This window comes from Mercenaria mercenaria, chromosome 1 (assembly GCF_021730395.1).
Source record: "Mercenaria mercenaria strain notata chromosome 1, MADL_Memer_1, whole genome shotgun sequence".
NCBI lineage: Eukaryota > Metazoa > Mollusca > Bivalvia > Venerida > Veneridae > Mercenaria > Mercenaria mercenaria.
This window is the reverse complement of record NC_069361.1, coordinates 13480574-13496320: the sequence shown is the minus strand read 5'-3', so window position 1 is coordinate 13496320 and position 15747 is coordinate 13480574.

Genomic DNA, 15747 nt, shown 5'->3' with positions numbered 1-15747 from the left:
TAACAAGCTTTTCCTTTGATTTGACCTGGTGACATAGTTTTTAACCCCAGATGATTCAATATCAAACTCCTCCAAGATTTTATTCAGGGTAACATTCTGACCAAGTTTCATTAAAATTGGGCCAAAATTGTGACTTCTAGAGTGTTAACAATCTTTTCCTTTGATTTGACCTGGTCATCTAGTTTTTAACCCCAGATGACCCAATATCAAACTTCTTCAAGATCTTATTAACGGTAACATTCTGACCATGTTTCATTAAGATTGGGTCAAAATTATGACCTCTAGAGTGTTAACAAGCTTTTCCTTTGATTTGACCCAGTGACCTAGTTTTTGACCCCAGATGACCCAATATCAAACTCGTCCAAGATTTTATTAGGGCCCATCTGGCCAAGTTTCATTACGACTGGGCCAAAATTGTGACCTCTAGTGTTAACAAGCTTTTCCTTTGATTTGACCTGGTGACCTACTTTTCGACCCCAGATGACCCAATATCAAACTCTTGCAAGATTTTATTAAGGGTAACATTCTGACCAAGTTTCATTAAGATTGGGTCAAAATTGTGACCTCTAGAGTGTTAACAGTCAAATTGTTGACGACGGACGGCAGACGGACGGACGGACGACGGACACAGGGCGATCACAAAAGCTCACCTTGAGCACTTCGTGCTCAGGTGAGCTAATAAATACTTTTTGAATTGAATGGACTCCCCGAAACTAAATTGATCGCCGTAAAAACTGCAACGTCACAACTATATAGGACTAGGCTAAAACATGATTTTTCGATGCCATTTGGGTAAAAAGTGTGCATTTGACCTTTTTAATAATTGTACATCGGTGAAGCATGCTGGTCGCACACCCATTATGTTGGTTTTCCCATGGCACGGCTCAATTAATGTTTCATAGCAGTTGAATCAGGGGGGCTGTGTGGCACAGGTGTCATTATCCCTACAAGTTCTATTTTAATAGTTTCATTTTAAAGCTTCAGTAAAAATTGTTCCTAAAACAAATAGGTACTATTTAGTCAACATGGATTGTTTGTCTTTCTTTCACAGGCAGAATGAAAAAGGTTCTTGTAATAACCGACTCCAGGGGAAACTGGTTTAAGAACTGGTTAAGAGCTGAAACTGATTTAAAGTGCCCAGATATTGATATTATGGCCTTTCCTGGAGCTGGCACTAGAAAAATTGAAAACTTTTTGTGTCAGACTAATTTGTCTATCTATTGTTTTGTGTGCATAGCAATTGGCATTTGTGATGTCACTAAAAAGTTGACAACTGCAAATGGCACAGAACTGGTATATGACAATGATACAGATGTTGACTTCTTAAAACAAGGATTGTCTAGAATTAAAAGTTTCCTTTTAGGTTGCGGCTTGCCATGTAAATTTGTGACCATTCCACCTGTTTCAATAGCAAAATACAATGAATTCAATGTCTCAAGAAACCGTCTAATGCAGCCAGTTACAAGTACCTCATTAATTGGCCTTCACCAAATTACCCTTGAAAATGATGTCAATTATGCCAATCTGTTTATTTTGGAATTAAACAATCAGTCAAACCTTAGAACAGTTTCTTGGGACAGAGATGTAACCAAAATAACTATAAAAAGGAGGGGTCATAACAATCAAAAGAAAGTCCGTACTGAAAAGTTCATTTATCGTGATTTTTATGACGGTGTCCATCCAAATGAAGAACTGAGAAAGAGGTGGTATTTTCACTTAATTACATCAATTGCCAAAGACCTTGTTGATATGGGCTTCAAATTTGAGTGACTGTGTTCTTAACTACTTGTATCTATAGTATGGAAACTCCAACGCACAGTTTCTAGTTTTCAGACAAACATGTGCTCTATGTCCTTATAATTGTCTAGTTCAGACTTACTTTCTATAATTATATGTACTTGTATAGTTCATTGGTGGGTGACGTGAAAGTCGCTACCTTAATGTCTGTATCAAGTTCAGATTTACTTTCTGTAATTATATACTTGTATAGTTCATTGGTGGGTGACGTGAAAGTCGCTACCTTTATCTATATCAAGTTCAGACTTACTTTCTATAATTATATACTTGTATAATTCATTGGTGGGTGACATGAAAGTCGCTACCAATATTATAAGTGTCGGGCTGAGACTTACTTTCTATAATTACATACTTGTATAGTTCATTGGTGGGTGACGTGAAAGTCGCTACCTTTGCCTATATCAAGTTCAGACTTACTTTCTATAATTATATACTTGTATAATTCATTGGTGGGTGACGTGAAAGTCGCTACCAATATTATAAGTGTCAGGCTGAGACTTACTTTCTATAATTACATACTTGTATAGTTCATTGGTGGGCGACGTGAAAGTCGCTACCTTTGCCTATATCAAGTTCAGACTTACTTTCTATAATCATATACTTGTATAATTCATTGGTGGGTGACGTGAAAGTCGCTACCAATATTATAAGTGTCAGGCTGAGACTTACTTTCTATAATTACATACTTGTATAGTTCATTGGTGGGTGATGTGATAGTCGCTACCAATATCTATATCAAGTTCAAACATAATTTATGTCAAGTTTAGACTTATTTTATGTCAAGTTCAGACTTACTTTGTATGATTACACTAATACTTCATTGGTGGGTGCTGTGAAAGTCGCTACCAACATTATGTGTTAAGCTGAGGATTACTTTCTATAATTATATACTTGTACTGTAAAAATATCCAAAGAAAAGTAGGGGTCATGTTTGATGCAAGAGAAAAATATTTCTGGTCAAACGGACACACCGTAATTTTTACACTGAAATGACAATCACAATTTAGGGTAGGGATGTATGAATAAATTTCACATGTTAAATCAGTTTGGAGTCTTTTTAGCTCGACTATTCATAGAATAGTAGAGCTATTGGACTCGCCCATGCGTCGGCGTCCGCGTCGGCGTCCGCGTCCCGATTTGGTTAAGTTTTTGTATGTAAGCTGGTATCTCAACAACCACTTGTGGGAATGGATTGAAACTTCACACACTTATTCACTGTGATAAACTGACTTACATTGCACAGGTTCCGTAACTCTGTTTTGCTTTTTTACAAAATTATGCCCCTTTTTTGACTTAGAAATTTTTGGTTAAGGTTTTGTATGTAAGCTGGTATCTCAGTAACCACTTGTGGGAATGGATTGAAACTTCACACACTTATTTACTGTGATAAACTGACTTACATTGCACAGGTTCCATAACTCTATTTTGTTTTTTTACAAAATTATGCCCCTTTTTCGACTTAGAATTTTTTGGTTAAGGTTTTGTATGTAAGCTGGTATCTCAGTACTCACTAATGGGAATGGATTGAAACTTCACACACTTGTTCACTGTCATGATCTGACATGCACAAAGCAGGTCCCATAACTTTATTTTGCTTTTTTACAAAATTATGCCCCTTTTTCAACATAGCAATTTTTGGTTAAGTTTTTGTATGTAAGCTGATATCTCAGTATCCACTAATGGGAAAGGATTGAAACTTCACACACTAGTTCACTGTCATGATATGACATGCAGTGCAAAGGATCAATAACTCAACTTTGCATTTTACAAAATTATGCCCCTTTTTCAACTTAGGAGTTTTTGGGTTAAATTCTTATATGTAAGCTGGTATCTCAGTACCCACTAATGGGAATGGATTGAAACTTCACACACTTGTTCACTGTCATGATCTGACATGCACAAAGCAGGTCCCATAACTTTATTTTGCTTTTTTACAAAATTATGCCCCTTTTTCAACATAGCAATTTTTGGTTAAGTTTTTGTATGTAAGCTGGTATCTCAGTATCCACTAATGGGAAAGGATTGAAACTTCACACACTAGTTCACTGTCATGATATGACATGCAGTGCAAAGGATCAATAACTCAACTTTGCATTTTACAAAATTATGCCCCTTTTTCAACTTAGGAGTTTTTGGGTTAAATTCTTATATGTAAGCTGGTATCTCAGTACCCACTAATGGGAATGGATTGAAACTTCATACACTTGTCCACTGTCATGAGCTGATAAGCACTTTGCAGGTTCCATAACCCTATTTTACTTTTTTACTAAATTATGCCCCTTTTTCGACTTCCTTATTCATTCAAGCGACAAGGCTGTTAAATAGTCGAGCGTTGCTGTCCTCCGACAGCTCTTGTTTCAACATGCAAATGCTACCAGTATGTCACGTATAGGCATGCAATATGATTTCAACCAATATACAGCAATGATTTCAAGGAAAAATCCTTCTTACAGCAAAAAAAAACAACTGAGAACTATTTGAATCCGCCATTATGCGATACCATTTTTTCATAGGTGCTCAGGCTATTTAGTGTCTGTATGCCTTGATGAAGATCGCTGCTAAGGGTACAATAAATTCATAAGATTTTGAGTTGATTTGTTGATTATTTGATGACCGAATTTTCGAATATTCGTTCGGAAGGTTGATCGAATATTGGAATATCAAAATTGCTAGTCGTTGCCATCCCTAGTAACTATAGAGCTTGTCCGGGTAAATCCTTTTGTCATATTGAACACTCTTGGAGCACGGTCAAATAACATAATGACAAGACAGTTATATCCCCAGCCTCTCGAAATAAGGATGGACGGACTGACGGAGACCATTCCTATAACCTTCAACCACTCGTGGCGGGGTATTAATATGGTAAGAGTAGATTTCCCGGACGCAAAGAACACAGCAAATCACAGCTAGAGCCACACATCACAGAGTAAGTCCGTCACAAATAGAAATTGTTTTGGAAAGATACAGCAGTCGGGTTCAAAAATCCACCAAGAAGTACATTTAATTATATAATTGATATACAAATGAGGATTGGTTAGGGAAAGAGGGGTGTTTAGGGAAGAGAAAACGCAGCCTCCCTATACTACAATTCAAAGCAGTGCAAGCATGGACGTGCACAAGGCCAACACACTCCCATGAACACGCACGCGCACAAGCACGCACGCACGCACGCACGCACGCACACACATACACAGAAAGCAAAACAACCAAACACTCACGACAAAACAATGGAACACAGTAGGGCACCACCACCAAAGGACGACCTGTGGCAAAACCAGTGTGGAGCTCTAACCGGAATCTTGTGGGCACCTAACCTCACTCATAGTAATAAGGATAGGGGGCGTAAAATGGGGTCCAGGTAATTTAAAGAAAATAACACTACCAGTAACTTCATGATTTGAAAAATCTTAGTAAAGGACAACTAGGTAATGCCAAATGATGAAATATCTAAGCTCTGTGCCTCTCAGTTTCAAGAAATAACATTTGTTTAAAACTCTATTTAAATTCAAGGGACTATGGGGCGGGACCAATATTGACCCTGGGATCATAACTTGAACATTCATGGTAAAAATCCACTAGACAATACCACATAACAACTATCTAAGCTCTAGGTTTTCAGGTTTCAGAGAAGAAGATTTTTGAAATTTATAATATAGTCATATAGGGAAAGGCCCGCCCCTGGCGGCCAAGTTTTTTAAAGACACTGATTCTGGTATGCGAGGTATGTGGCCTTCTCCGACCTCCTTGGTGCGTGCACGTCGCGGAGAGGGCACATATGGCGCTAACTGGGTCAGCGCCCTAACTAGGTCAACGCTTGATCTAGTTAGCGTCACATGACTAAAACCAAGGAGTGTGGCCTTAAAAGGGGGATCATCTAGTCTGCTTGCCATCGTGTTGGACCTCTTTTCTACAACCGGGGTGCCGGGTCTGGTTGATCCCGGCCAACTCGATGCCGGATTACCATCTCTGAGGGATCCTGATATCTCAGCTGGTTCATCGACGAAGCTGATGTCGGCTCGGAACCCCCGACTCGATGCCGGATTACCATCTCTGGGGATGTTTATATTGTTTTACTCCAGCTGGTTCATCGACAATGTGGGACATCGGAACCAGGCTTCCGGATGCGGCACTTCGGACAAGACAGTTGGTGGAGGCGACGTACAACGTGGTGGCGAGATCCTTCAGACTGGAGATCAGACCGTTTAAAATGTAGACGTAATAACAACGTTGTCAACAACACTTAAGAAGAATCACACAACAGATGTCACAGAAACACGACGACATACATAATAGATGACACATAACTATGAAGACATATAACTACGATGTAATATAATTGATGTTCTATAACGGGAGTGAAGAAAAGACGATGTGACGAAGGAGGAGGGAATAATTGCAGCAACAGTCGCCCATATGGTATTAACCGGTGTCGACTATAAATAAACTCAACACACACACAAAGGTATGTGGCCTATGGGAATGGTGTTGAAGTGATTTCTTGTGAGCAAGGTCCATATATTTCCGATCACTGTGCAGTCAAATTTGTGACAAATGTTAAAAAGTAAAATATAACCATTGAGATGGTGTTTTTTTAGAAATTTCAATGACATGGATACGAACACATTTTCAAGTGATCTGAGAGAAATGGCCATCGAAAGTGACAATGTCGACTCTTTTGTTGATGAATTTGAAACATCAGTAGAACAGATTATGAACTCACACGCGCAAATTATAGAGAAAACAATCATCCGTCGCGCTCCAAAACCCTGGTTCACAGAAAAGCTCCTTCATCTTAAAAGAGCGGCACGCCAATCTGAACGTTTGTGGAAGAAACATAGCCAATCACATCTGTATGAAGCCTTCAAAACAGCACGTAAAAATTATGAAAAAGAACTCAAACGTGAGAAAAGATCATCTCTTAGTGAAAAAGTTCAAAATGCCAAAGTTGACCCGAAAGAGCTTTATAAATTTGTATCTGAGACAACTGGCACGAAGTGTTAGAACCCTATGCCAACTGGACATGACAGTACACAGGCAGAGAAATTTGCAGATCATTTCATTGACAAAATCGAAAAAGTTCGATAATCGTTTAAACATATCGATAATTTTCAACCATGTGAAAAAGATATTCCTTGTTTTGATAGTCTTAAAGATCGGAGTGAGAGAGAGAAGTTAGAAAACTTATAAACCAACTACAGACGGAATCATGTGAACTTGATATTGTGTCAACAAAAGTGCTTAAATCGTACTTAGGTGAATTATTACCTGTTATCACCAAATTAGTAAATTTGTCGTTGCGTGACGGCGTTTTTCCAATGAAATGGAAACAGGCAATTGTAAGACCTTTGTCGAAGAAAGTGGGACTCTAACTTGAATTTGCAAACTACAGGCCTGTTTGTAACCTCTCGTTTCTGTCAAAACTAATTGAAAAAGCAGATTTGTTTAGATTCAACGGTCATGTAAATAGACACAATCTTCTACCCAAAAAACAATCTGCTTACAGGTAAAACCATTCTTGTGAATCAGCATTGTTACCTCTAGTAAATGATTTACTGGATGCTATGGAAAAGCAAGAAGGTACGGCGCTAATTGCCATCGATCTCAGTGCCGCCTTTGATACCTTAGACCATGACATTCTCGTTGATGTGTTGAACACTCAGTATAGCGTTTGCGGAACAGCCACTGTTTGACCATGGCTCTATTTGACACATGCTGGGACACTGTTTGATGTATTCCACCATCGATTTTAGTTTACGACTTTGCGGATGACCACACTGGTAATAAACTCTTTAAACCATCATCTTCAACAGTGGAATCCCAGGCAATACAAGAACTAGAAAAATGTGCTATAACAATCAACAACTGGATGAATGAAAATAAGCTCAAAATGAACACTTCAAAAACCGAGTTCATCATGTTTGGTAGTAGGCAACAGCTCTCTAAGTGTGCAACTGACAAAATATGCATTGTAGGTGATGAAGTGAAATCAGCGAGCTTTATTCGATATCTAGGTGCATACCTGGACGAAAATTTGAATCTAAAAGAGCAGGTTAAACGAAAGTATAGAACAGCGATGCTCAACTACTTCAGAATAAAATGTATTCGGAAATATCTAACCAAAGAGGCTGCTATAATAAACTTTTTACTTACTTACTAACAAAACAGCTATCTTACTATATCTTATAGTATTTAATTAATCTTATCTTCTTAATTTTTAAGATGCCCGATCTTTTGTTTAATACTTACTTAATAGTTATTCACAATGATATTTATGCTCATTTATTTCTTACATCTTTTAAAATGTTTAAATTTTTAGACGTAAATTTTTCTTTATGTGTTTGTAAAACGCCATTGAATATGTTGTACTTAAAAATAGGCGTTTAATCAAATAAAACAGATACGGTCTGCGTATTGGAGGTAAGGGCCAATATACAAGACTGGACCATTGATAGATTAGCTTCTGTTTATCGTAATAAGCTACTGTATAGCTACTGTGCAGTACATAGATTGCATCACAGACACTTGGGGTTCGGACCTCCACACACTCCATTCTCCTACGCCCCTGGTTAAGTTTAGCCAATATATTTTAGCATTTTACCATGTATTGAGCATAGGTGACGATCATAAAACGCATTTTGTAACATTTCAGCGTGTTTTTAAAAAATGCATTTTTACCATCAATGCTCTCAATACTAGAAGATATGCAACTTCTCACGAACAATGGGAACACTTGCTTGCGCTGGACCCTCGTTTTGTGTAGTGCATGTCATAAACCGGGAACCAAAATTGTTACTCTTACGGCTATGTTAAACCAGATCATCACTTCTTTATGTAAACAAACCTCGTGTAACACGTGGTGAAGCGATAATCCGGTTATAATGCAGTCGAAGCGGTATCAATTTTCACCCCCTGGTACCGGCGCCCCCAAGTACAGGTGGCACTCACACATACAGCGCTCGATAAGCAATTTTGGAGGAGTGGTGGTGTAAGTATTTCTTATTGTATCTCCGGTAATTCAAAACTTTTTGTAAAATGATAGATATCTGAGCCCTGGTGAATAATTGATGACTATGTTCCGTGAGTGTCACAACATTTCATCTTGAAATAAACAAAATACGGCGAGTTAAACGTGAACGTTTGACTCAAAAATGTCAAATGTAAAAAAAATCACGTAAAATACTCAGTAAATACTCCAGATGTATTCATTTTTGATACAGCTTCGTATAGTCATATCTTCCTACAATAACCAGTTCAAATTCCAAGACTTAATTTGTTATATTTAAAGAATGACTCGTGTTGAAAGAAGGTAAGTGGTTTCAAAACGGCACTCACATCGCACAGGTGTGCATTTTTTTTGACGCTCACCAAGTACAGCTAGAGAAAGGTCTTCAGAAATGTGGAGAAATCGTCAGCTCTAAGGCAACTACAACGGATAAGAGATGAATCGGACTGGTTAGTTATGTGTGGTAGAGATTACACCACCAAGAACAGTTTGATGTTGGATTAAACAGTAGTTAATGGAACTAGTCATTACGTCTCATGTCTGCTATTAAATCGGAATGACTCGCATCGATTCCTGAGAGAGCCAAACAAGAACTCATTAATTGATAAATTCCTTGAATTAATAAGATATTAAAATATGAGCGTCTTTTGTACCGAACAGACATTTTAACAAAATTCTTTGGTGGCTGATATATGCCATTCCGTCTTTCCGCTAATTTTAGGCGCCGATTTATAACGTAAATATCGACTTTTCGCTCAGCGCCCCACTAATTATCATGTTTTCAATCCACGCTCTCGCCCTTTCTTATTCCTAGTATTTTCTGTATGGAGAATCGCAGACAAAAAATTTAGATTTAATATGTAAATCGTCGGGGGGAGTCGAGCGAAAACTGGCTGATCAGCGGGCTCCGAGCAAGAAGTTGAGGTTTGAAAGGCATAACATTGGTGGGCACCCGGGCACCCAGCCGCTTTACATCTTGAACCTCCCCCAACGCCACCACCCCCCTCCCCCCCCCCCCCCCCCCCTCATCCCCATAATCGTGTTTTCGCTCCGCGTCGCCACATGTTATCGAATTTTTGCTCGCTAACCACTCCGCGTTTAACTTTTTTTAATTCTCGTGTTTTCGCTCGACGGGGTCGCGTGGCGAATTGATGAAATGGTATAAATCATCCACCGTAAAAACCTTCTATTTTTCTGTTATGAGTGTTTACTGAATCTTAAATCTAATGAAACAAGTAAAATATTTTCGTTCAACATTTATTATACATTCAATGTAGGCGTATGGTAAGTTGTAAAAATTAAAGAAAAGAATAGAAAACTTGTCAGTCCGTTATAAATGAGTTTTGCTAACTCTAATTAACTATAATTAAACATTTATTCCACACCCCAACGAAAAAAGTATCGACCTGGCTCTATATATATCATACGGATGCTCACTGCATTATACTGGTATTCAAAAACGTTGAGATTGACCTGAAATATTGTTTAGTAACGGCGTTTAACCAAACGCATATGCACGCACAAACGCACGCAAGCACACACATATCTTCTTGCAAACCTTACCGTCCACTGATCCCACTGAGTCATATGAATGTTTTGAAGCACGTTTTTCATTTTTCAACGAAATCCTAGGATATATCAAAATTTAGCATTAATCAGTTTTCAAGAAGCTTTTTAATAAAAAATAATGTTAAAATATTTTCGCCGTAAGTTTTAACATAGAAAGGTCGACTTCTACAGTCAGTCTTTTAACAATATAATGATTTATGATCATACAGGCACCACACTGAGAGTAAACAACAACAAGGTCTACGTTTCTGAAGACTTTTCTCCAGCTGTACTTGTTGAGCGCCCAAAAAATTAACACCTGTGCGATGTGAGTGCCGTTTTGAAACCCCATACCATCTTTAAACACGAGTCATTCTTTAAATATAACAAATTAAGTCTTGGAATTTGAACTGGTTATTGTTGGAAGACATGGCTATACGATACTGTATCAAAAATGAATACATTTGGAGTATTTACCGAGTATTTTACGTGTTGTTTTGACATTTGACATTTTTGAGTCAAACGTTCACGTTTAACTCGCCGTATTTTGTTTATTTCAAGATGAAATGTTGTGACACTCACAGAACATAGTCACCAGTTATTCATCAGGGCGCAGGTATCTTTCATTTTAAGAAAAGTTTTGAATTACCGGAGATACAATAAGAAATACTTACAACCACCGCTCCTCTAAAATCGCTTATCGAGCGCTGTATGTGTGAGTGCCACCTGTACTTGGGAGCGCCGGTACCAGGGTGTGATTTTGGTACCCGGCAATGATATGCGCAGTTCAAAGCAGGGATCTATTCGCAAGGAAGTGTTCCATAGAATTTAGATAGATTGATTTATATTATTTATTGATTTCTCGTCGGAATACAAACGACAGTTGTCGGGACCGGTGTCATTTAACAGAATGGTAACAGATCTGACGATTGATACCAGTGATTCATTGGTAGGGGTTCATTTAAACGTTTAACTGGCTATTGTTTCTCTAGTGTTCGTGAGAAGTTGCATATCTTCTAGTATTGAGAGCATTGATGGTAAAAATGCATTTTTTAAAAACACGCTGAAATGTTACAAAATGCTTTTTATGATCGTCACCTATGCTCAATACATGGTAAAATGCTAAAATATATTGGCTAAACTTCACCAGGGGCGTAGGAGAATGGGGTGTGTGGAGGTCCGAACCCCAAGTGTCTGTGGATTGCATGTGCTATTTCTCGCCTTTATAGCATTTATAACGAGTTAAGAAATTAGGGCTAAACAAACAAAGTGATAAGATACAACAGTATTTTTACTTTTTAATAAATCAAATTTTATTACAATAATATCTCATTATTGCTGGATTTTTATTAAATTAAATAAAAGAAAGTCCATCAGCCACCTTTTATAAATAATAAATCATGTGTATTTTGAACAATGATATCTCTTTATTGCTGGATTTTATTATAAATAAAAGAAAATGTATTTAGGCCACACACGGGGAACTTTCTTTATGTCCATATTCCTTTTTTATTTATTAAAAATGCAACAGAACGCTCCTTTAATTTCTAATAAAATTCAGCAATGATCATTTTTTTCTAGTTTTATTTTGTTACTTAGATTAAAAGATCATAATAATTGAATAAAAATGACTGATCATTTCTCTTATTCAGTTTTAAATAATTATTTCATTTTTAAAAATTTATTAATAAAATCCAAAACACAGGAAATAACAAAATATCTGTACATGACAATAAAATTTATGATCCTCTAAATTGGACTGTCAAGTCTACAGGGGTTTTATGGACCCTTATCAGACCGGACCAGAAAGGATCCTGTTTATTTGGCATTAAGATGTCTGGCATTTGTTTGGGGGAGGGGAGGGTCACTTATATAGGAGATTTTCTTTGCCTTTCACGAAATAGAATGGCTTAAGTAGTTTTGGGAGAAAGTCAGCTAGAGATCATTTCTACAAAATATTTTTAAAATCCGGCAAACAGTGTCTGAGAAGAATTTTTTTAAGGATTTTCTTTTCGGTTGCCATGGCAACCACAGTTCTGAAGCTACAAACTAAACTGACATGAACTAAGCAGATGTAGCTTACATTCTTCTTATTGACACTTTTCTTATATTTTGGACGTTTTTACATCTGCAAATTAGTATAAAGGTCATAACAGAAAAAACTACATATATTTGTCTTCTTCATAAAGAATTCTTTGAATGGAAATGAAGAGTATGTTATTGCTTTTTTACATAATATTTAGACAGATGGATGTGGCCATGAAAGTACAACTAACATCAGAAAATACCTTACTAAAGAGGCTACTGAAATTCTGGTATTATCACTGGTCATTTCACATATAGATTATTGCAATGCAATATTGTATGGTATTCCTCACTGTGAAATTCAGAAAATGCAAAGGATACAAAACATGTGTGCCAAACTCGTTTTAAGACTCAGCAAGTACGACAGTTCAAAACAAGCTTTGTTCCGACTACATTGGCTTCCTATCAAAGCTAGAATTGAATTTAAGATTTTAACTGTCATGTTTAATTGTTCAATCGGCCAAGCTCCATCTTACTTGACTGAATTATTATCGGAACAAGCACCAAAACGTAGTTTAAGGTCTTCTGACTCTGTTACAGGTTGTTACGAGGTACCATTTAACAAACGTAAAACATTTGGCGATAGAAGTTTTCAAACTGTAGGGCCGAAACTATGGAACAAACTACCAGTAGAAGTGAGAAATTCTGATTCGGTAGACACTTTAAAGAAAAAGCTCAAAACACTGTTTTTAATAGCTTTGAATCATGATTCTGATTATTTCTCTGTTGGTGGACTGAATATGGTAGAGACGCTGAGTATACTCTACTATGTAGTGTGATCGACGTATGTTTTATACGCTATGTTGTAATTTGCACTGTACAGTAATTTTGTTAAATATGTCGTGTTTCATTGTTTGATACCATTATGTATATAATTTATCATAATTTTTCTTTTTTTTTAATTTAATGTACAACGCCAGTGAATATACTATGTGTAAAATTAGGCGTTTAATCAAATAAAGCAGTTTCAGTTTCAGTAACTATGACAGAGAGACATCATGAACTCTGTATTGTCATGCTACCTCCGGAGACAATAACTAATTTATCTTAATCTTCACTAGTAGGCGTTAAAATATACGAAAAGGATAAAGAAACGCATGATATTAATATTGCTGCGTTAAATACTTTACTAGATTTAGCATTTTATATATAACACTTTCAAAAGTTTTGATTTCTAATGTTATTAGTTTGTAGATTTCTAAAAGACATCTTGAACAGCAACTAGAGTGTTCTTTTCGTACAGAAATTGCATTTGTATATACGGTTACGACCTTTTTCGTCAGTTGAACTGGTATTGGTACTGTACCTTCAATAACTTTTCTACAAACAAAATAAACATGTCAGACCCAAAACCGAGTAAAGATAAGTCATAAGGCATTTTTGCTTGACAATTCGTAGATAATAATGACACTTGCGATTGAAAATGTGTCCTCTGGTATGTCGAATTTAAACAAATACCGCTATTTTTTCGCCTAAAACAGCAAATGACAAAATAAGTCTACCCCTGTTAATAGGCACCAGTAACGAGTGAAAATGTAAACAATGGACTTCGCGTCTCGGAATCATTGGAATGGACGAATGACAGTTGATCTTAATCATGATACTGATTGACAGCGGTCGCTAGTGATGTGTTTCCTATTGATTGAAATCTTCTCGAAACATGTGAAATTACTGCTGAAATCTGGACAAAGGTAGATGTCTTGGCCGTTCGCCTGCTGCTAAAACATTGTGTAAAAGAACAAACATAAAGGATTCGGTGTAAGTTATAATTCACTAGTTTTGCCAGTTAGTACGTTCATTCTCTAAAACACGTCAGAGGAATATAGAACGGTGGTATGTTAAGGACATGCATTTATTTTTTTTAAGATTAAATTATCTCGTGCGCACAACATCTTATCTCGAGCGCACAACATCTTATCTCGAGCGATCGACATCTTATCTCGAGCAATCAACATCTTATCTCGTGTGCACGACATCTTATCTTGAGCGATTGACATCTTATCTCATGCGCACGACAACTTATCTGATGCGCACGACATCCTATCTCGAGCCATCAACATCTTATCTCGAGCGATCAACATCCTATCTCGTGCACACGACATCTTATCTTGAGCGATCGACATCTTATCTCGTGCGCACGACATCTTCTCTTGAGCGATCGACATCTTATCTCGTGCGCACGACATCTTGTCTCGAGCGATCGACATCTTATCTCGTGCGCACGACATCTTGTCTCGAGCGATCGACATCTTATCTCGTGCGCACGACATCTTGTCTCGAGCGATCGACATCTTATCTCGTGCGCACGACATCTTGTCTCGAGCGATCGACATCTTATCTCGTGCGCACGACATCTTGTCTCGAGCGATCAACATCTTATCTGGTGCGCACGACATCTTGTCTCGAGCGATCAACATCTTATCTCGTGGACAAGACATCTTGTCTCGAGCGATCAACATCTTATCTGGTGCGCACGACATCTTGTCTCGAGCAATCAACATCTTATCTCGTGCGCACGACATCTTATCTCGAGCGATCAACATCTTATCTCATGCGCACGACATCTTATCTCGAGTGATAAACATCTTATCTCGAGCGATCAACATCTTATCTCGTGCGCATGACATCTTATCTTGAGCGATCAACATCTTATTTCGTGCGCAGGACATCTTATCTCGAGCGATCCACATCTTATCTCGTGTGCACGACATCTTATCTCGAGCGACCAACATCTTATCTCGTGCGCACGACATCTTATCTCAAGAGATCAACATTTTATCTCGAGCGCACGACATCTTATCTCGAGCGATCGACATCTTATCTCGAGCGATCAACATCTTATCTCGTGTGCACGACATCTTATCTTGAGCGATCGACATCTTATCTCATGCGCACGACAACTTATCTCATGCGCACGACATCCTATCTCGAGCCATCAACATCTTATCTCGAGCGATCAACATCTTATCTCATGCGCACGACATCTTATCTTGAGCGATCAACATCTTATCTCGTGCGCACGACATCTTATCTTGAGCAATCAACATCTTATTTCGTGCGCACGACAGTAGTATGGAAAATGTAGGGGGTACTGGTTTTGAAAGAGCTGGAGCATGAGGAGGGAGTTGGAGCCGGAGCCGGAGCTGTGTAGCCTTACGTAATCGTAAACATTGCGTAACTCTAATCCCCAAATATTGCGTAATTTATAAACATCTTTAATTTTAATCCGTAAACATTGCGTATTCTTAATCGTCATCTGTAAACATGAAACAATGCATATTTATTTATCTTTATTCATTTAGAAGTACAATAAG